At 41.5% G+C, this 20,884-nt stretch overlaps 1 long non-coding RNA gene across 1 annotated transcript; it reads left to right on the top strand.

Annotated features, from left to right (window-relative positions):
* Nucleotides 1–364: 364 nt before the first annotated feature.
* On the top strand, nt 365–7,436 carry LOC114006816 (uncharacterized). Its single transcript, XR_003548491.1, has 2 exons — nt 365–400; nt 6,684–7,436. It is a non-coding gene; the product is annotated as an uncharacterized LOC114006816 (long non-coding RNA).
* The last annotated feature ends 13,448 nt before the right edge of the window (nt 7,437–20,884 follow it).

Genomic DNA, 20,884 nt, shown 5'->3' with positions numbered 1-20,884 from the left:
GCATGCACGCACACATGCTTGGCGTGGATTTTAAGCCACTGGGTCCGAGACTCGAACTGTGGTCAACTACATGGGAGTCCAGTGATATAGCCATTACGCTAACTGCCGGTCCCAACCCTTGACTTTCAGTCTATGTTTGTCTTTAGCCATGAGGTGTATTTCCTACAGGCAGCATAGAGGGCTCTGGTCTTTTTGTCCATTCAGTCAGTCTGTCTTTTGATTGGTGCATTTACTCCATTACATTCAGCGTTAACTATTTGCAGACTTGTCTCTGTGCCATTTTGTTAATCATTATCTTGGTTTTCGTTTGTTTTGTGTTCTCTTGTTTCTCTTTGTCCTTATTTAGTTTTTCTGATATAGCATTCCTTTCAGTACTTCTTAAAGAGCTGGTCTAATGTTGGTGAGTTCTTTAGGTTTTGGTTTATCTGAGAATGATTTTAGTTTTTCTTCCTGTATGAAGGAAAGACTTGTGGGTTACACTATTCTTGCTTGAAATTGTTTTTCTTGTGGCTTTTTTAATGTATCTGTCCATTCTATCCATGTTTGCATTGTTTCACTTGAGAAGACTAATGGTCTAATGGAATAACTTTTATAAGTAACTTGATGTTTCTCTCTTGCAATTTTTAGAATCTTCTCTTTATCTGCAATTTTGACCTATTTGGCTACAATGTGCCATGGACAGGCTCTTTTCAGGTTGATTCTATTTGGGGTCCTTTGTATTTCTGGATCTGGATGTTTGAACGTTTCTCTAGGTTGGAAAATTTTTCTGCAAGTATTTAATAGAATAGATTTTTGATGCCCTTTTTAGATTTTTCACCTTCTGGGATACCAATTATTCATATGTTTGAGCATTCAGTAGTATCTAGTATTTCCCATCTGTTATACTCATTTGGGGGAAGGGGGCGATTCTTCTTGGTGATTTTGTCTAAGTCAGAGGTTTTTGTCTTCTAAATTAGAGATCATATCTTCTGCATAGTCTAATCTGCTATTAATACTGATAAGAGAAGTTTTGATTTCTTGTATTACAGTCTTCATCTCTAGAAGTTTCATTTGATTATTTTTAATGGTGCCTATCTCCTCCTTCAAGTTGTGGAAGAACTTCCTTATCTCCTGGAGTTTGTTATTTCTTTTCTCTTGCATCTCATTTAGTTTTGTCACTATGAATATTCTGAATTCTTTTTCTGACATATCTGTGACTTTTGTTGTGCTGTCCAAAGGTGAAAAGGAGTTTTTGTTCCCTTGAGGGAGGAATATTTTCTCGTGTTTTTCATATTTCTTGTGCATCTGCATTGGTTTTTAGTCATCTGATGAAGCACACTCTTTTTACTTTTTAAATGGATTGTTTGGTATCAGTGGAAAAGAACAATTCTTCTTCCCAGATGTGTTCTTTTAGGATGGGTCTTTCAATGAGAGAAGGGTGTACCTACCCAATTGCACTGGAGGGGCAGTGGGTCATGAGTGCAACTTATAATATTTTCAACTTATGATAGGCTTATCTGGACATACCCTTGTTATTAAGTTTAGGAGTATTTGTATACATTCTATTTATAGGTATTATTTACATTTTTACATATTATATATATTTGCTATATATTATATTTTATATATACATCCAATATACGAGGGGACTTCAAAATGTTCATGGAAAATATAATTAAAGTATGAAGTAACTTGGGTTCAAAAATTTTTTTAATCCATATAGTGATTCCCATAAAATATATTTTCCATGACCATGTGTGTGTTTGTGTTTGTGTTTGTGTATGCTATTGGTTCTTTTTCCTCTGAAAAGCCCTAACACACCCTCCATGCCCCTCACCCCCGGATATGGGATTCAAGTAGAGTTTGATCTGATGCTAGAGTTTAGTGTCATGCTCTTTTCCCAACATTTTGAAATTATCAGAACTGCATTTAATCCACTCCCTCATTCATTCAGGAAACATTTATAGCATATCTACAATGTGTTTAGTCTTTTGCTAGATTCTAGAATGCCACAAGATGATATAAATATGGTTCTTGCCCTCACAGGGCTTAGGAATGACTGCTAAGTAAACAGGGACATTATGAGAGACAGCAGAGATGGAAGATCCCAAGAGAACAAGGCTTTGGGGCATCCAGTCAAGGGTGGGGGTGGGGGGCTGGGAAAGGTCTCTAGAGAAAGTGGATATTTGAATTGAGACCTGAGAATGAAATTGAATTAGCCAAACAAAAAACGAGTAGGTTGTTCAGGCAAAGGAGTTGTGTAGGCAAAGATTCAGGAGTGAAGTGTGGAGGGCCTGACCTGGGAGTCAGAGACGGTGTGGGAGTGAATGGTGCCAGCAGTCCCTCTGCCACCTGTCAAGGAAGCACTTTCTGCAAGATCCCAGGGATAGGTGACAGTGGCTGAGGGGAGGGAGGTGTTGGAGCAGGAGGAGGAAGCCGGATGCCCAGATCCATCTCAGTGGAGAAAACTGGAAGTGAAGGCTGACTTGGCCAGACCTGAACACTATATTATGAGCTCGAGATGGGGAGAACATATCGTGGAAAAGAAGTAATTGGGGGACAAACACCATAAGTTAAATTTGGGCTTGTCAATTCGAGATTTCTGTGTGATACCAGGAGGCAGCTGTCTGGACATGGCTCCTCATCCCATTCCTCTGTCCTCCACTTGTCCACACATCCTCTTCCCCATCTCTCACTCCACTACTCCAGAGATTCCCCTCCCAACCTCCAGCCCCATGGCTGACATTTTAGAGGGCAAGTTACACAGGGAGGGTGGGCTGGACAACCCAGTCCCCTTTGGTCTGAAAATAATCAAATCCTAAATCTTCACTCAGTAAATGAAAGTGCTTCCTTGCCCCAAATCTTGAGCTTCTGCTTTTGCTGAGGTTTTATTTTTTTCATTTATTTATTCATTCATTATTCAGATTTATTGCACAAAAATACACATACGGGATCTGTCTGCCTTGATTTGACTGACAGTGGTGCCTTGAGGGCACTGAGGTTGCCTCACATACCCAGTGAATAGCTGAAGACCTGGAATAGAAAACCCACGACCTGCAGCAGGGACGTGTTAAAGGGCCCAGCACACTCCTGCAAGCTCCAGAGGCCCAGAAGGAAGGAAGTGTTTTCTGGAACCCAGCCCCTAGCACCTCTGGCCACCACATAGCAGAATGCCTCACATCCTGGAATCTGCATTATGCTTCTTGAATCTCCAGGCTCAGTACAGACCAAGGCTTTGGAGACCACTGACTGACTGCGGCAGTCAGGTGGCGAAGCCCCAGCTGGCTCTGTCAGGACTAAGTGCTTTTGACAAGGGCCACCCGGAAGCCACCACTGCAGGAAAGGAGTGGGAAGCCACAACTCCTCAGCAAGACCTGCCGTGGCCTTCCCAGGACCCTCAGTTACTGCAGGGGGGCTCTCTGTGGCCCCTGGCACTCTAGGCTGCTTCCAGATGCACTGTTTCCACTTAAGACACCACAGGGAGTGTGTGCATGTGTGTATAAAATAGAAAGTGAGGAAAAGGCAGAGAGAAGAGCATCTTCCTCCTACTCACCCTCTACCTTAAATCTCCACATCCTATTCAGAGGGCTTCCAGGATGGGATTCAAGGCAGCCAGTGATCATCTTTTTCTGACCACAAAACACTCTAAGCAGAACTGTTCATGTTTTGCTGGAGCAGGTGCTACACGGTTCCTATCTGTCCGTCTTAGTTTACAGTGGGGCCTCATTCTCCCTGGCTCCAGCTCCTTGGTAAGCACCCTCCTGCACCGCAGCCAGCCCCCTGAAGAAGTAACTACTCAGACCACGCAGCCTCTTGGCTCCCGGCCCTCCAGGATGGAGATGTCTTCAAGAGCAGAGCCGGAAAGGCTCACACACCGGGCTGACCGCCCTGCGGCCCTCCTTGCAGCCCTGGCAGGCTGTCAGTCTCGGCTAGGCTCGGAAGAACCAGGCGGGCAGTTAATCATCGGATGGCTCCTCCGCTCCTGCAGCCACCTGCAGTTTCCGGTTGTCCTATCCTACACTGATTTGGCAACCAATAAAATACTTTTGCGAAGGCAGACACCAGACTCAGTTACTTCTCACTCTTCCTGCTGCTCAAAGTGTGAGTCTGGCAGTCAGGAGAGAGAAACAAGATTCTTTGGTTTCAAAAGACGGACGCTTTTTTTTGTTTGTTTTGGGGTGGTTTTAGAAAGAGATTTTTTTGCTATAGGGCATGTGCAAACACTGCAAAGAAGAGAGACAGAAAGCTAGAAATCCCCCCCCGCCCCCTGCGGGTGTATGGTAAAGCCATAATCCCTTCTTCTCCATTCTCCTCTCTGGATGTTGGGCACATACGCACATGTGCCTGGCATGAGTGTTAAGTCACTGGGTCGGGGACTTGAACAACAGCCAACTACAAGGGAGTTCAGCGTTGTAACCATTATGCCACCTGCTGTCTGACGAGCTAGTTTAAGATTAGCACCGCCCTAACAGGGGCACCTTCTCCCGGCACCATTTCTCTCCTAGAGGCACCAGAGATCATATGACAGACTCTGTGTCCCTGCTCACGTGGTGCAGACCCAAAGGCACGGTCCGTCTCTAACAGATACACAGGAAATTGCAGTATGTCCTGCTAGCAAGGGCCTCACTTGTGGGTCGTCTTCCTCTCCCCTCTGTACCTCGCCTTGCTTTTCTTCCTCACTTGTTTTAACTTAGTTTTATTGCATCGCTTTGGGTTTGTTTGTTTGTTTCTCTGAAATCTTTTCTGCAAGAAATCTGGAAACCAGTTTCCAGGTAGTGTGGCTTGCTGGCCTTGGGGCTCCCAGCCCACCCTAAAACCTCTAGAGAGTACTAAAGAGCAACCTCCTGACTTTGTTAACCCTGTGCAGAAGGAAGCAGGTCATATTTCAAAAGATGAATTGTAAAACTTGAGCTGGGGACCTTGGGCTGTGATTGTGAGCTCGGAACAGGCCAGGTATGTGGAAGGGGCTACAGAGCCACTGTGGCTAGCCAGTCTTGACAAGCAGTCCCCCTTTGGGTCACCAGCGTGTAAAATGGAGTGATGGAGACCAGCTTCTGCAGTGTGACCTGAGGAGACCCTTGTCTCTCCTGAGCACGCTCACTCCAGCCTCCCAGCAGCACCTGTGCGGCCCCCACCTGCCAAGCCCTTCCTCTGCTCCACCTGTGCTTCAAGTTCAGGCAGGTCCCTGCTCATTCTCTAACCAGGACCCTACAGTTCACGAAGCACTTTATATACAACCTCTTTTTTTTTTTTTTTTTTGAGAGAGGTTTTTGCTATAGGGTGCATGCTGTCACCAGAAAGACAGAGAGAGACAGAGAGATGGAAAGCAAGAAATCACCCCCCAGGGGAGGATGGCCCTGCTGCAATCCCTTCTCCTCCATTTTCCTCTCAGGATCTTGGGCACACACGCACACACATCCAGTGTGAGTCTAAGTCACCACGTCTAGGACTTGAACCACAGTCAACTACATGGGAATCCGGCAACATAGCCATTATGCCAACTGCTGGTCCCTATATACAACCTCTTGACCGTCATCGATCGCAGTCAATCCAGAGACATGGACGGACTTAAACACACAATTTCATGATAACCGAATACCCCGTGGTACCTGGGGATTCCTTCCCTCCCTTAGCTCATCCTGTAGATATCTGTCTTGTCTCTCTAGCTATATTCTGACCTTCTTCTAGGTAAAGGTGACATCACTTACCGTGGTCCCCATCCACAACAGCCTCATCCAGAATGTCTCATGTCCGGACAGGAGCCAAGTTACATCTTAAACCCAAAATTCTAGACAATACAGGCAAAGAGTTTCCTTATGAGAAACTTCTGCTGTATTCAGAAGTTGATCCTTACAGAAAGAAAATGAGGATTTTTTTCCAGGCAGAAGAAACACGAGTTGATGTGCCCTCCGTTCCACTCATGTGGGTGGGCCGCCACCTGCAGCTCATAGATGTGAGGGTTCCTTATAGACCAGGCAAGTGCAGAGCTGCAGCCAGAACTGCAGATCATGGCCCTCTCCTGGCTAGAATGGGGCTCCTGCAAGTTTGGTGCACACCAGCACACAGTGGGTCTGCAGAGGACACCATGAACCAGCAAACCACCATGAACTACAAACACCTCCTTCCTGTCCCAGCATATCCTCTAAGGTCTACCATAGGCGACACAGCAAAGCAAGCCTGGCACCTCATGTTGTGAACCCCTCCTAGCAGAAGCTCCATGTGCTCTGGCCAGGGCCCACTTGGCTTGTCCATGTCACACTGAACCTGTCAGCTGTGATTCATACCCTCCTGTCTCCTGATGCCCCCTGAGCCAGGCTCCCATGCGCTCAACTAGCAGGCATTTAGTGACTTAGGTATTCATTAGCTAGAAACCTAAGGCCCTCCAGAAACTCAGGAAAGAGCAGTGGCTTCATCCCGCCACCATACCACAAACCACCAAAGGGAGTCAGCTGGAGGGAAGTTCAAGGCCAGTGGAAAACACTGTGGCACCAAGTTCAAGAGGGGGAGAAATAGCCTTGGGCCAGACTCATTTTATTCTCAGATATTAGTAATTACACAGAATAGAGGAGGAGATTTGAAATCATAATACTAATATCTTACACTTACAGAGAATTTAACTGTATGCCAGATGTAGTGCTTTGTATTGAAATATTTAATTATTATAATCACTTTCTGTGAAATATAATATTCTTATCACTTTACAGGTAAGAAAAGTGCAACGTGAACCCAGCCACAGTGGTACAAGCTGCTAAGCCACTGTGCTCCCCAGGGAGCCAGGGTTCGATTCCCCGTCTTACATAAGACGAGGCGTGATGGTGTGCACCTGTAATTCCAGCAACTCGGAATGCTGAGGCTGACCTGGCAGCAAGACAGTAAAACCAAGATGCAGAGAGGTTAAGTAACTTGTTCAGAGCTAGTGGCTGGTGGAGCTTGGGTCTGAATCTGAGAAGACTGCCATCAAAGCTCCTTTTCTGTAGCGGACACTGCTCACTGTCCCCCATCCACTCTCTCCTTCCTCAGTATTCTGGAATAACCCAGTTTACTCCACAATATTGCCTCTTAGAGTAAAAGGTTCCCCTACCTCCTAGACAGCTAGATGTACCTGTACGAATGAGCCCAGCCTCTGCCATCAAAGTAGAAGTGTGATGCGGAGACTCGGGAAGTTCTCTTAGCATGGGAAGGTATGTTTCTTCTTCTCCTCCTTGACTGGAACTTAGTGTGATGGCCGGAATTCAAGGAACTATTTTGGACAATGAGGTGACAACACTGGGAATGTCAGACTAGAGAGAGGACGAGTCGAGGTCACTGACGATATTATGGATCTGCCTTTCAGCCCCGATCAATCTACCTGCCATGACTCCGGATGGAAATTCACTTTCACCTTATTTAGACCACTACCGCCTGCTCTCTCTCATAAGCTGATGAATTTTTCCTACCTAATAAACTTTCTAATCCAATAATATGCTTTCATGGTTACTGTATAATCCTCAAGCCACATTATTAGAGGGATGACATCCACTTTATAGCTGGAAACATAGAGGCATAGGAATGTTAACTTCCTCAACCCAGGTGACCCAGCTGGAAGCAGCAGAAGTGGGTACCTCGGTGCCCAGGGCGGTGGATATAGGTGAACACACACCGACTGGGGCAGGCTGGCCACACCAAGGATTTGCTGACCCAGGAGTTCTAGGTTGAACTGGGAGTCTGAGCCAGAAACAACTCCCCCCATGATTCTAACACCCAGCTAGAATCACTGCCCTTCCCCCATGTAATGATTGTAGGACATTCCAAGAAAAGGATGGATGGAAAAGAACAAGAAGTAGAATCCCTGTAAGTCAGAGATATTCAGACAGTGGGAAGGAGAGAGAGGAGCAACCTCACAAACCAGCCTTTCCCATCAGTTCCAGGGAAGGGAACAGCCTTGAGCCATAGCAACTCGAATGCACAGCACCGGAAGGCAGGCGCCCTGGTCAGTATGGGGCTGCTGCTGGGTGATACCAGCAGTACGTGTCTGAAATGGGTCATGAAGTGCAAAGCCAAGTACAGGGGGCGCTATGTTACTGAGGTTAATCTGAGACAAAGGGGCTACAGCCTTCAGCTTCAGGCCATCAAGTGTGAGGCTCTGCTCACGGCTATGGTGTTTGTGAGTTCCTGGCCATTGGTTCCATCCTCCTCTGCTTCGCAGACCTGTTTTCATTGTGGAGACTGAAGGGGTGTTAACAGATGGAATAGGGAGCGTCTTCTTTCCTGTTCTTTTCTTTTACTTTGTTTTGACAATGATAAGAGATGAAATGGGTTGACACCTACTGGACTAAAATTACTCAAAGCTTGTGAATTGAGACCATCTGTAAGACAAACTGATGTATAAACCTTTTTAATGCCATTTTATTAATTAGCAGCACAATAAAGAATGTGCTGTTAGACATTGTGAAGTAGGACGGTGGCAGTGAGGAATCCAGAACCTTCCATACCCACACTGTGTTCTGCCCTAGCCACACCCTTCCCTCTGACTATCTCACCTTTCACTTCTGAAATGTTCCTGAGAGAGGGTGTCCCCACAGATGAGACCCTCTTATTCACTCATGTGTCCCATATGCATGATTTGAGCTCCTAGGATGAGCCAAGCATTGCTCTAGGCCTTCAGGTACTTTAGGGGAGATTTGCATTAAATGAGCCCAGAGTGGTCACCTGTGTGGCTAGGCCCAGTTATTGGGAAGTCTCTTTGGGCTCTTTTCCTCAGGCTACACTCCTTTTCCCGCTTGGCCCACTCCTGCTCCCCTTGCGAGACCTCCAAGAGGGATGTAGTTTGGTAGTTTCCCCAGCTGGTGTGCTGCATTCACACCAGACTTCCAGATAGCAGAGCAATTACCCAACAGAGGCATTGGGCCCTCTGACCACATAATGCTCCTGGAAGCAAGGGAATGAGAGAAAATGAGAAAAAGAGACAGTGAGAGAAGTGGAAAAGGAGAGAATCAAATAAAAATCTAAACCTAGACCCAAGATCAATCAGTCTCCAACCCCCACCCAGAGTTTATCATACTGCTTTTGGGCTGTGGTTTGTGTGAGAGACAGGAGAAAGGCATGGAGAGGGAGAGGAGCCAAGACGAGGAGGCTGGCTCTCTCCCCCGGGGCACTGCACTGTTGGCCTCTGTGGAGAGTCAATCATTCGTGTGAACACTCAGTATGATGCTGCTGTGTACCCAACACTGTGCTTGGGGCTAAAAACACAGCCCAGCAAGGCCTAACCTTTACCTGCGATAGCCCGTGGCGGAGAGCCCTGAGAACAGGGATTTACGATGCTGCTGCTACCCAGTGTGTGCTGCACACGAGTAGATAGGGCACATTTTTGGAGCACAGAGAAGGAACAAAAACTCCTACAATGTTTGGGAAATGGCAAAAAGTGTTTTTTTAATGAAGCAGTTCTAGTTTTAAAATACAAATAGGAGGTTTCCAGGTCGGAGGGTGGGTGGAGCAGGGATTCCAAAAGAGGGAAGCCTTGGGCACAAGCACAGTGGCAAGGAAGCTGAGGAGTCAGAGCACCACAGATAACTAGGGGCGCCCCTGCAAGCCAAAGCCTGGTGGAGCTGACAAGACACTGTACTTTAAGAGCAGTTTTCCAAATAGCACAATTTCACCCTTAAAAATAGTTGTAATCCCTGTATGGAGCTGAAATGATATTCCAATTTTAAAAAGTCCTTTAACAGGGACTAGCCACCATGGTACAGTAGTAATATGGTGCTTGTGATGCTGAACCCACATAGGAAAATACAGGGTTCAAGTCCTGAGACCTCCCTGGACACATGGGACATGCAAATGTGCCCATGATCCAGGCTGGGTTGAAAGTGGGGGTGGAAACTCTCCTGGGGCTGCCTTTCTTTCTCTCTTAAAAAAGGAAAAAGAAAAAGAAAAAGAAAAAGAAAAAGAAAAAGAAAAAGAAAAAGGAAAAGGAAAAGGAAAAGGAAAAGGAAAAGGAAAAGGAAAAGGAAGGAAGGAAAGGAAAGGAAAGGAAAGGAAAGGAAAGAAAAGAAAAGAAAAGAAAAGAAAAGAAAAGAAAAGAAAAGAAAAGAAAAGAAAAGAAAAAAGAAAAGAAAAAAGAAAAGAAAAAAGAAAAGAAAAGAAAAGAAAAAAGAAAAGAAAAAAGAAAAGAAAAAAGAAAAGAAAAGAAAAGAAAAGAAAAGAAAAGAAAAGAAAAAAGAAAAGAAAAAAGAAAAGAAAAAAGAAAAGAAAAGAAAAGAAAAAAGAAAAGAAAAAAGAAAAGAAAAGAAAAGAAAAGAAAAGAAAAGAAAAGAAAAAACAAAATATGTGGGGCCAGCAAGTGGCATGGCGGTTAAGGTGCTGGACTCCCACATGGCCAACCATGAGTCAAGTCTGGATCTGGCAGCTCGCTTTCTCACTTTCCATTTCTCTCAGTGTCTCCCTCGGATGAATTAAAATAACAATAATAAATTTTTTAAAAAAATAAATAAGTAAACTATAGATATAATTACTTCAACAAAGATAAGCAAGTAACCCAAAACTTACCTACTCACTGGATACAAATATGAATCAGATTCCAATTTGTAACCAGATTTGTATGGCTCTGAGTCTTTCTCATCCTGATGGTCCCACTGCCCCCACACACATGCCCCCCCCCTCTCAGTGTCCCTGGTTACCTCTGGGAGGCCCCAAATGATGCCTCAGACGAGTCCCCCTGGGTCCCCCTCAGCTCTGGGTGTCAGCCCTCGGCCTCTGCAGCCTCTGTGCAGCCTGGAGGAGCCTTCCAACTGATACCTGGGGCCACCAGGTCAGGGTTGAGACCCACCAGAATGGGACAATGTCCTCTCTCAAATTTCATCCTTTAGCACCTTAGCCCAGGGAGGTGGCTCTTCTTCCCAAAGCCTCACAAAATGAACTTTGAAAACAATTCCGTAAGTTTATAAGCTCTCCACCCCAAGAGACCTAGCGAGTGTGGGCATCACACTGTCCTCAGGTCTCCCTCTTTCTCCTCTGCCCTCAACCTGTGAACAACATCACTCCTTGCTGCTTCCCAAGTGCAAGAGTAAAGCTCTGCCAGCGTGTAAATGAGGGAAATCAATGGGGTCGGGATGAGGGGAGAGCACAGGATATTACCTTGGATGTTGCCTTCAGTACCAGCCAGAAGGCCCAGCAAGGGCTGGCATTCCTTTGGGCAAACACAAAGGAAGATAAAATATAGACTGCCCTCCCTGGACCTAGCAAAGGAACTGGAGCCATGCAACACAGTTCATACACATATGCACAGGAGGTGACAGTGCAGCCTGAAACTGCACCAGAAATCTCCTGAAGGCATGCTGCATGCTGGTGGTCTATTTCATTTTATATTGTTTTATTGGAACAAGAGGGTAAGGGGAGGTATATTCTTAAAGAATATTTAATTTGCATGTATCTCACTTTTAGAGCCTATAATCCACATGGTTCTAAATTTCAAATGGAGGAAAGAATATGCAGTAAATACTTCCTGTCTCTGCCCTCAAACACACAGTTTCCTTCCCATAAACACCCAACAGTGATAGTTCTTACAAAAGTGTTCAAGATGCACATTCAAGCAAAGGCCCACGCGTATGTTTTCCCTTTTCTTTCACAAATGGTAGCATTTTTGCACATAATTTTATACGGTATCTTTCCATTTAAGAACGTTTACAGGGGGACCAGATGGCATGGTAGTTAAGGGTGCTGGACTCCCACATGGCTGACTGAGGTACAAGTCCTGGATCTAGTGACTTGCTTTCTCACTTTCTCTCTCTCTCTCTTTCTCTCTCTCTCTCTCTCTCTCTCTCTCTCTTTCTCTCTTTTCCTCCCCCAGTAAAATTAAAATATAAATTAATAAATAAATAAAGTTAAATAATAGAATACTTCTTTAAAAAATGTCTATGGACTGGGACCAGCGGTTGGAGTAATGGCTATGATGCTGGACTCCCATGTAGTCGATCGCAGTTCAAGTCCCAGACCCAGTGGCTTAAACTCACGCCGGGCGCATGTGTGTGCGTGCCCAAGATCCCAAGAGGAGAATGGAAAAGAAAGGATTGAGGTGTAGCCATTCCCCCGGGGGGTGATTTCTTTTTTTCTGTCTCTCTGTCCCTCTCTGTTTTTCTGGTGAGCACACGTGCCCTATAGCAAAAACCTCTCTAATAAAAAATAATAATAATAATAATAATAAAATAAAAAATAAAAACTATGGGACCAGCAGATGTGTAAGATTATGTCACTGGACTCCCACATGGCTGACCATGGTTGGAGTCCCAGATTCGCCAATTTGAAATTCACGCCAGGCACAGGTGTGTTCATGCCCCAAATCCCAAGAGGCGACTAGAGAAGAAGGGAATTACACCCCTAGAGGGTGATCTTTTGCTTTCTGTCTCTTTGTCTCTCTCTATCTCTCTGGTCCTATAGCAAAAGTCTCTCTTAAAAGAAAAAGGAAAAGAGAATGTTTCTAAGGATATTTCCATAGAGTGCTACAATCTGACTGTCCTATTGGAACAAGAAAATGTTCAATATATTGAAATAAAATGTTCAATATATTGAAATAACAATGGTGGTGGTAGTAAGAGATGGGATTTGGGGAGGTGATTAGGTTATGGGCAGGAGCTCTTATGGATGAGATTAATGCCATGATCAAAGAGTTGCCAGAGAAATTGTTCTTTTCCTTTCAGTATAGGTGGACACAGCTGAAAAAGCATCATCGATGAACCAGGAAGTAGGCTTTCAGCACACACAGCATTCATCAGTGCCTTCATCTTGGACCTCCCAGCTTTTCCTGTGAGAAATAAATTTCTGTTTTCATAAACCACCCAGTCTAGAGTATTTCCTTATAACAACCCAATGAAATAAGATACTGTACATAAAGATGTCCTCATTCTCGTTTATAACTGCATGTATGGTTCTGTTGTACGACCATCCAGGGATTTCTTTCACTGGGCCTATACTTTCTGGCATTTTCCTTGTACCCATTATTTTGCTATTTGAACAGTGCTTCGATGAACACCCTTGTACATACGTCAGTCTATTAATGAGTGAGTTCATCTGTGAAATAAATTCCCAGAAGTAAACACTGAGTCAAATGCTATGTGCATTTGTAAGTTTATAGGTATTTCCAAATTTTGCTCCAAAAACATTGTTCCAATTTACACTTGCACTAGCAATTGTAAGACAGTGTCTCTTCCCCTCATCCTCACTGACAGTTTTCAGACGATTTTCCTTTTGCTAATTGGAAAGATGAAAATAGTCCCTTAGAGTCTGCTAATTTAAATTTTTCTTGTTCTGAGCAACACTGGCTAGCATTTTCTGGCTTTATATTTACATTTCTATGAAAAAATCTGGCATACTTTTGGCCATTGTATTTGGGAATTGTTGACATTTGATTTTCTCATAGAGTTCTTTGCACTTGAAAAAGGAAAGAAACCCTGGTGTAAAATACAAGATGTTATTTGGGGCATTTGACATCACTTATGGTGAGTTTTGTCCACCTCACTTATGGTGGGTTTTGTCCACACAGGTGTTTGGTTTGATGGGACTGAAGGATGACTCTTTCTTTTGGGCCATAACAAAGTGCTTCCTAACCTAAGGACATAAAATAATTCCCTCATGGTTTCTTCTAAGAATTTTATGTTTTGTTTTGTTTGGTTGGTTTCTTTTGGAGAGGTTTTTTTTTTCACTATAGGGCGTGTGCGCTCGCCAGACAGACAGAGACATAGAGACAGAAAGCGAGAAATCACCCCCCAGGGGGGATGGTCATACCACAATCCCTTCTCCTCCATTCTCCTCTCAGGATCTTGGGCACGCATGTACACGCGCCTGGCATGAGTTTTAAGCCACCGGGTCCAGGACGCGAACCGCGGTCAACTACGTGGGAGACCAGCGACATAGCCATTACGCTAACTGCTGGTTCCCAGAATTTTATGTTTTTTTTATTTCTCTTTAAACTAATAAATCTGATGCTTCTTATAAGTTTATCCTGTGTAAATAAGAGGTATGAATCCAAATTTATCTTTATTTGCAAATGGAAAGTCTTAATATGAGTCATTCAACAATCCAAGTTGGAAAACCAACTTGAGATACCACCTTTACTTAATGCTAAGTATTGAATGTGTTTGCATCTATTTTGAACTTCAGTCTGTCTCATCATTCTATTCTGTTCATTTAATATCATCTTCATATTTTAATCATAATATTTTAATATTTTAATAACTGGCCTACAATTAGTCTGCCATTAGCATTAGTCTTCTTTTCAGAAGTTCCTAAATAACTTGTTTTTAAAATTTTCTAAGTAAAATGTATTGTCAACTTGGCCAGGGGAAAAAAAAATAAATAAAACCTGTTAATGTTTATTGAGATCAAGTTAAATTTATAGATTACTTTGGGGAAAACTGACATCTTTGTGAATTGAATATTTTCTATATAAGAAAGTCATATGCTTTTCCATTTACTCAAGTTTTCTTTCCCATAAAAGCATTTGTTTTTTCATACATACATACACATACACACAAATACACACAGACATGACCTTTTAAAGTGTATTACTGGGCTGGCAGGTGGCATAGTAGTTAGGGCGCTAGACTCCAACATGGTCAACTACAGTTCAAGTCCTGGACTTGGTGGCTTACTTTCTCACTTTACTTCTCTCTCTCTCTGTCTCTCCCTGGTCAAATTAAAAATAAATAAATAGAGAAGATTCCTCATGGCTCCTGCAAACTAGTCATTTCAGGGTAAAAGAGAAATGAAGATGTCCTACTGATAATTCAGACACCAGCAAACAAGCTAGTGTGATTGAACTTCAAGAATTAGGAAGAAACACACCATCCATCAGGTGACTAGAAATCACTGCAGAGCCACAAGAAATATGGGAAAGCAAGAAAATACCTCTCCTCCAAGGGAAAAGAATAACTCCTCTTCATCCACAAGCATTTCAATGGAAATTATGGAAATGTCTGATAAAGAATTTAGAATATTCATAACAGTGAAGCTAACAGAGATTGAAGAGAAGAGAGACAATGAATTGCAGAAGAGAAAGGAGAAAGAAGCTGATGAGTTCCAGGAGGTGAGGAAATTCTTGCAAGATCTAAAAGAGGAATTGCATACTTTAAAAAAGAATCAAGCAAACAAACAAAAAAAGAATCAAACAGAACTATTAGAGATGAAGGCTATAATACAGGAAGTCAAAATCTCCCTTGAAACTATTAAAAGCAGACTAGATCATACAGAAAACAGAACCTCAGACATAGAAGTGAAAATTGCTGGCCTAGAAAAATCCACCACAAAGACTGAGAAAAATGCCCAAAAATTTGAGAATAATATACAAGAAGTACTAGATACCATCAAATGTCCAAACATCCAGATAATTAGCATCCCAGAAGGCAAAGAGACTCATAAGGGCATTGATAATCTATTCCATGAAATCCTGCAAGAAAACTTCTCAAACCTAGAGAGGCACTCAAAGATCCAGTCCCAAGAAACACAAAGGACCCCAAATAGAATCAACCCAAGAAGATCTTCTCCAAGACACATAATAGCCAGGTTGACCAAAACCACAAAGACAAGATACTAAGACTGGCAAGAGAAAACATCAAGTTACCTACAAAGAATATCACATCAGACTAGCAGCAGACCTCTCATCGGAAACAATGCGAGCGAGGAAAGAATGGGAAAATATATTCAAAGTGTTAAGAGAAAAGCAATTTCAGCCAAGAATACTGTACCCAGCAAGATTATCTTTCATGTGGGAAGAAAAGACAAGAACATTCCCAGATAAACAAAACCTGACAGAATTTACCAGCACCAGGCCAGATCTTCAAGAAGTTCTCAAGGGAGTACTATGTCAGGAAAATTAAATACAGACACACAGAAATAAAAGTTCAAAAACTAAGAAAGTAGCCAACTTAATCATAAGGACAAGTCTGGAGTTGAATAGTATATCCCAGAATTTAATTTGGAAAATCGAACCACAACAGAAGATAAAGTACATGAGACTGAATTGGTGAAGTATAGTTTTATGACTTTTGACTAAAATATTGCTGATTTTCTTGTAGACTTTGTTATCTGGTTGTAAGGATTTCTGTTCTGTCTTGAGATAGGGATAGGTTCATGCACTTATCATGTGAACAGAATCCTAACCTGTTTCTTAGCTTAAAGCAAAGTTCCTTAACATTCCTTTAAGTTAAAACTGGTTTTCTTAATAGTATCGCGTGAACTTGCTATTGAAAGTAGTTAAATTATTTAAGAAAACGTGTGATCAATACAACGTGGAGGGGAAAGGAATGGAAGATAACTGTAGACACCAGAGAAAGTGTGTGAAGAGGGTGGGAAAGGACAGAGGGTCAGAAATAGGGGGTTAAAAAAATTCTAGAAACTAGAAATGAAAAATTTTGATAATAATATGCACAATTAAGCCACTATGCAGTATATTCTAGAAGGGAAATCACATTTTGTATGCTGTGACAATGCTTTGGGAAAGAATGTAAATTAAGTTTAAAAAAAAGTTTCAGAAAAAAAGAACTAAAACTGTTTTTCTTAAAATTAAAAAAAATGCATTAAAAAAATACCTGTTCCATGACTGCTTGCTATGATAATATTTAGATTAATTAAGATCTTTAGTGACTCAATAAAATGGGGGGGGGGGCGGTTAGTATAGAAAGCAAACATAGATACCAGAGACAGTGTGGAAGGAGAGTGGGAGACGGCAGAGGATAAAAGATAGGGAATAAAGGATGGGGGAAAAAAGCAAAACATACAGGAAACAAGAAATGGAAAATTATTTGTTGATGATAACATGTACATTGATGTACTTGATTGAGCCAGTATACAGTGTACTCTGGATGGAAAATCTCACTTTGTATGTTGTAATGATGTACAGTGAATGAATGTAAATAAATAAACTTAATTTAAAAAATTAAAAATAAATAAAAAATTAAGTAAATCTTTAAAATATATTATTAAATATTTTGCCTTAATAGTTGCTATTATAAATAAGGTAATTTATTTAATATATTCTAAATTTTGTTTAAAAATATGAAAACATTTCTTGCATATTAATTTTTACCTGATTACCAAATTATCTTATTTTTTAACTGTATTGATTTACTTCTCCCATGATAGAAAAAATGTGAGTGAGCTAGAGTGTGAGTGAGCTGGATATATCCAACAGGGTTCCCACACTGCTATCCACTCCTAATTTCAGCCTGCCTGAACCATGGGCACACATGCCCAGTGTCCTCAGAAAGAATGAGAACCCAGGACCTTTCTCATGTGGGTCCAGTCTCATTTCCATTGCACCAACACCTGGTCTTTATTTCTTTTCTTCTTTAGAATGATTCTACAAGTGATTCTCCTGAGTTTTCCTGGTAAATTAGCTTTTTGTTTGAAACAATAGTAATAATTTTATTTTCTTCTATGTTATGTATCTCTACTTTTTCTTCACAATTTGTTGACTATGTTTTCAGAAAAGTGCTGATGATCATACTGATTGTGTACATTCTTGCCTTGCCTCTGACTTCACCAGAAAAACTGTAAGTACTTCCCTATCGAGCCTGAGGCTGACTTTTGGGTTGGGCAAGCTGTGTTTTACCATCTGTCCTTTTTCATTCATAGCTGGGTATTTTTTTTGTTTTTGTTTTGTTTTTGTTTTTTCAAGAATGAATACTGTACTAAAGTCTTTAGGCAGGCAAGATGCTAATGTCTGTAATTTACTTTGTGTTACATAAAAAATAAGATGGTTTAAAGAATAGAAGCTGGATAGTTACAGGATAAAACAAATAGAGTAAAATGTTAATAGTAGGAAGAAGAATATGAAGGGTTATTGCAAAATTCAGCACCACCGTATGTGAACATTTTAATGATAAAGTGTTTGGATGAAAGGGGTGTTTTCAGGGACCAGCAGTTAGTGTAATGGCCATGTCACTGGACTCCCATGTAGTCGACCACGGTTCAAGTCCTGGAGCCAGTGGCTTAAACTCATGCCGGGTGCATGTGTGTGCGTGCCCAAGATCCTGAGAGGAGGATGGAGGAGAAGGTATTGATGCATGGCCACCCCCCTTCCCATGAGGGGTGATTTCTCGCTTTCTGTCTCTGTCTCTCTCTGTCTTCCTGGCAAGCGCACACACCCTGTAGAAAAATCCTCTCCAAAAAGAAAGAAAGAAAGAAAGAAAGAAAGAAAGAAAGAAAGAAAGAAAGAAAGAAAGAAAGAAAGAAAGAAAGAAAGAAAGAAAGAAAGAAAGAGAGAGAAAGAAAGAAAGAGGTGTTTTGAGTTTGTAAAATCACTTTGCATTACCTCTGAAGATAATCGTATGGTTCTCATTGAAGTTATTGGTATGGTATTTGCTAGTAGACATCCTAACCCTAAATCATCCTTGCATTCCTGGAGTAAACTCTTTGTTATATGTTTAGTGGGCTGTAGGATTTTATTTACTGTTTTATTTATTATTTGGCACCAATATTCATAAGTGAGATCCTCTTCCTGATCTCAAATATTTAGTTACACCATTTCAACATCATCTGGCTTTAAACCTCTCATATTCTGTTTACTGACTTAATCTCCATGTTCATTTTCATCTTAATCCTACAAATAAATAGATTCAATTGTCATTACCAATAGTTTTGCTATATATTTTCCTCAAGAGTTCACAAGACCAATATTTTCTGAATAGTTCTATTTTAAAAACAACAGTTTGGCTGGTTATAAAATCTGTGAGTACCATGTCTTGCTTAATGATCTTTTCCTGCTTTGCCATTATCTGCTATTAGTAGATGACCCAGTCTTAATCATCTCATTATAAATGATCTTATGGGTGGAGAGTTGTTTAGTACATTATTTTGAAGCCCAGTAAGTTCATGAAGATCTTGAGATGATCAGTTTTCCCTCTGACACAGAGTATCCTGTCAATATGTATATGTAAATATTCTTATTTTGCAATTATCTTGAATTTTAATTTAGAGATTGATTCTGTCTCATTATTTCAATGTTCTCCTTTAGAAATTCTAATTAAGGATATTTGAGTTCTGAGTGGGCCCCATTCAGAGATTATAACCACCGAAGACCCTCTGCCCAGACTTCACCCTCCAGCCCCCCAGATTTAGCCAGGAGCCAGGACATGCCAATCAGCAGTCATCTGTATTTGAGTTCTGAGCAGCCCCATTCCTGTGACTCATTAGTGTGCCATGCAATTTTCATTTTTTGACAAAATTTTTTTTCTTTTTTTATTGTTTATTTCTCTTCTTTTTTTGTTTTTGTTTTTGTTTCTATTCCTTTTCCTTTTTTTTTTTTTTTTTAAACATTTTTACTTTTCTGGTCAGCCTCCACACAGTGATTTTCTAGACAGGCCTAGGTGCTCAGTAACCAAATATCTGAATACTTTTAGGGTCAGATTAATCCCCAGTTTTCAGTGAATCAGCTGCAAAGGGAGAAAAATGGTACTGTTTGGAGACTCCAGGTGACTTCCCCTTGCCTTCCTCTGAAAGCTTAGATTTAACTCCAAAAGCTAGGAAAAAGTGTATAATCCAGCAGATGACAAAAACCACCACAGAGGCACAAGAAATATGAGAAACCAAGAAAATATCTCTCTCTAAGGGAAAGAAATAACTCCTTTTCCTCCACAGAGAATACAAGGGAACTCATGAAAATGTCAGAATCAGAATTTTAAATATTCATAGTGACAAAGCTAACAGAGAAGCAAGAGAAGAGAGACAACAAGCTCCAGAAGATGCAGGAGAAAAGAGGCGTCAAGTTCCAGGAGGTGAGGAAGTTCTTGCACGATCTGAAAGAGGAGATACACATCATAAAAAAAGAATCGAATGGAATTGTTAGAGATGAAGGCTGTAATACAGGAAATCAAAACTTCCCTTGAAAATAACAAAAGCAGATTAGATCATCCAGAAGATTGAATCTCTGGATATTGATATTGATCATATATTGATCTAGAAGATAGAACCTCTGACCTAGAAAAATTTACCAAAAAGACTGAGGGAAAAAAACATGAGAGAATACTCTCTCCATTTTCAGGTTACCCTGAAATTTTCATCACAATCCTATATTACAAGTACTTTGCCCAAAAGAAAAAAAAGTTTTTCTTTTGGTGTTGACTAAAAACATTTTTAAAGAATTATTTCTTACATTTTATTCATTATCTTTTTTTAATTTATTTAACCAGAGAGAGACAGAGAAAGAGAGGGAAAGTGGGAATCAAGACTTCAGGTCCAAGACTCGATCTATGGTCGGTCATGTGGGAATCCAACACCTCAACCACCACACCACCTGCCAGTCCCAGTGTTCACTAAAAATTTAACAAACAGCAGGCGGTGATATATAGTTGTGCAGAAAGTAAAATGTTGAACTATTTTTATGTCTGAATACAAAATTTATTGGGGCCAGCAGGTGGCATAGTGGTTAGGGCACTGGACTCCCACATGGCCAACCATAATTCAAGTCCCAGACCTGGCAGCTTGTAAATCACACTGGGCACATGTGCATGTGTGTCCAAAATCCCAAGAAGATAATGGAGAAAAAGGAATTGTGACATGGCCATCCCCTACTCACTGTCTCTCTTCTCTCTGGAAAGCACACACACCCTATGATGAAAAAATGAAAAACAAAATTTAGGTCGTTCCCTGAACTTCTCAGTTCCACAAAGACCATCATGAGAATGCTAAGCCAAGACTCCTGAAAAACTGGAAACAGAGTGACCGAAGTATACTAGCCAGCAAAGAAACTGGAGAAGAAACAGTGAAATGCTTAAAACGAGATGTCAGCTTTGACAGGAAGCTGATGATCAAACAAACCATATTTGTTTCTCTTTTATGTTCTTCCTCAAGAATTCGCCTTTTAAGAACTATTCTTTTTAACTCAATAGCATGTACTACCCACCAAAGCAGGGTCTCTATCTAAGATGAAACAGGAGACTAC

This window comes from Tupaia chinensis, unplaced genomic scaffold, assembly GCF_000334495.1.
Source record: "Tupaia chinensis unplaced genomic scaffold, TupChi_1.0 Scaffold000088_1, whole genome shotgun sequence".
Taxonomy (NCBI): domain Eukaryota; kingdom Metazoa; phylum Chordata; class Mammalia; order Scandentia; family Tupaiidae; genus Tupaia; species Tupaia belangeri.
The sequence above is the reverse complement of the archived record's forward strand: the minus strand, read 5'-3'. Positions and strand labels throughout refer to the sequence as shown.